Source organism: Triticum urartu, chromosome 1 (assembly GCF_003073215.2).
Source record: "Triticum urartu cultivar G1812 chromosome 1, Tu2.1, whole genome shotgun sequence".
NCBI classification, from domain to species: Eukaryota; Viridiplantae; Streptophyta; class Magnoliopsida; order Poales; family Poaceae; genus Triticum; species Triticum urartu.
Window position 1 is genome coordinate 426653656 of NC_053022.1, and position 2535 is coordinate 426656190.

The window sequence follows — 2535 nt, forward strand, 5'->3', positions numbered from 1 at the left end:
ATCATCCTTCTATGAGGGTGAGCCTATGCCATGGAAGGAGGACGACAAGCTTGCATCATCCACAACACCTCCACCGCCAACAACAAAGAAGGAGACATAATCACATGGGTATGGGCACTCCCCTTGGCAACTGCCAAGCTTGGGGGAGGTGCCCCGCTATCGTATCATCATCACAACTCCTATCTTTACCGTTTTTATTAGTTCGATCCTATTAGTAGTATCTTGATTTAGTAGAATAAAGTCATGGCATGATCTAGTTTTGAAGTTTTGCTTTATGACCCCTCTATGCAATCGAGTCCGTGAGCTATATTTATATAATAAAGACTAGTGTTGAGTCAAGGGCTTGATTACTTTGCCATGATCTTGAGTGAATAAAAGAAAAGAAACAAAGAGTTCATATTGGTCTTATTGAGAGTAATGACTTCACATAGAAAGAGTACGATGATTAAAAAGTTGTTGGGAGTTGGCAAATATAGCTTTGGTCATCGTTGCAATTAATAGGAAGTAATAAGGAGAGAGAGGTTTCACATATAGATATATTATCATTGACATCTTTTATGATTGGGAACACTCATTCAAATATGACATGCTAAAGGGTTGATGTTGGACAAGGAAGACAACATAATGCGTTATGTTTTCTTGTATATAAGATAAAGTATATTGTCATGGATCTCCTAACATGTTGAGCTTGCCTTTCCCCCTCATGCTAGCTAAATTCTTGGCACCAAGTAGAGATACTACTTGTGCTTCCAAATACCCCTAAACCAGTTTAGCCATGAGAGTCCACCATATCTACCTATGGATCGAGTAAGATCCTTCAAGTAAGTTGTCATCGGTGCAAGCAATAAAAATTGCTCTCTAAATATATATGACTTATTAGTGCAGAGAAATAAGCTTTGTACGAACTTGTTGTGGACGCAATAAAAGCAACGGACTGCATAATAAAGGTTCACATACAAGGGGCAATATAAAGTGACGTTCTTTTGCATTAAGATTTTGTGCATCAAACCATAAAAGCGCATGGCAACCTCTGCTTCCCTCTGCAAAGGGCCTATCTTTTATTATTATCTTCTATCTTATGCAGGAGTCACGGTGATCTTCACCTTTCCTTTTTCATTTTATCCATTGGCAAGCCCAGCATGTTGGAAAGAACATGATATATATATATATATCTAATTGGATGTAGGGGAGCATGAATTATTATTGTTGACATTACCCTTGAGGTAAAAGGTTGTGGGGCAAAACTATAAGTCCCTATCTTTCTCTGTGTCCGGTTAAAACTCCGTAGCCACAAGTATTGCATGAGTGTTAGCAATTATGAAGGACTAAATGATAGTTGAATATGTGGACTTGCTTTTAAGCTCTGACATAGACTCTTCCCGATGTTATGATAAATTGCAATTGCTCCAATGACTGAGGTTATGATTTGTTAGTGCCCAATAAGGTTTCTGATTCATACTTTTGCATTGTGAAAAGATCATCACTTGAACATAAGTAATCATATGATAAATCTATATATGTTGCTGTTATGAGAGTAATCATGATGCCTTCATGTCCGTATTTTATTTTTATCGACACCTCTACCTCTAAACATGAGGACATATTTATTGTTATCGGCTTTTCGCTTGAGGACAAGCGAGGTCTAAGCTTGGGGGAGTCGATACGTCCATTTTGCATCATGATTTTATGTTAATATTTGTTGCATTATGGGCTGTTATTTCACGTTATGTCACAATACTTATGACTATTCTCTCTTATTTTACAAGGTTTACCATGAAGAGGGGGAATGCCGGCAGCTGGAATTCTGGCTGGAAAAGGAGCAAATATTGAAGACCTATTCTGCGCAACTCCAAAAGTCCTGAAACTCCACGGAATATCTTAAAATAAATAAAGAAAAATCGTCGCCAAAGATGAAGGCCAGGGGGCACACACCCTGCTCACGAGGGTGGGGCCGCGCGCCTCCCCCTGGGCGCGCACCCCTACCTCGTGGGCCCCCTTGTGGCTCTCCGACGCCCATCTTCTCCTATATGAAGTCTTTCGATGAGAAAAAAATCATAAGCAACCTTTCGAGACGAGACTCCGCCGCCACGAGGCGGAACATTGGCGGAACCAATCTAGGGCTCCGGCGGAGCTGTTTTGCCGGGGACACTTCCCTCCGGGAGGGGGAAATCATCGCCATCATCATCACCAACGCTCCTCTCATCGGGAGAGGGCAATCTCCATCAACATCTTCACCAGCACCATCTCATCTCCAAACCCTAGTTCATCTCTTGTATCCAATTCTTGTCTCTAAGTCCGGGATTGGTGCTAGTAGGTTGCTAGTAGTGTTGATTTCTCCTTGTAGTTGATGCTAGTTGGTTTACTTGGTGGAAGATCCTATGTTCAGATCCTTTATGCATATTATTACCCCTCTGATTTTGAACATGAATATGCTTTGTGAGTAGTTACATTTGTTCCTGAGGACAAGGGAGAAGTCTTGCTATTAGTAGTCATGTGAATTTGGTATTCGTTCGATATTTTGGTGAGATGTATGTT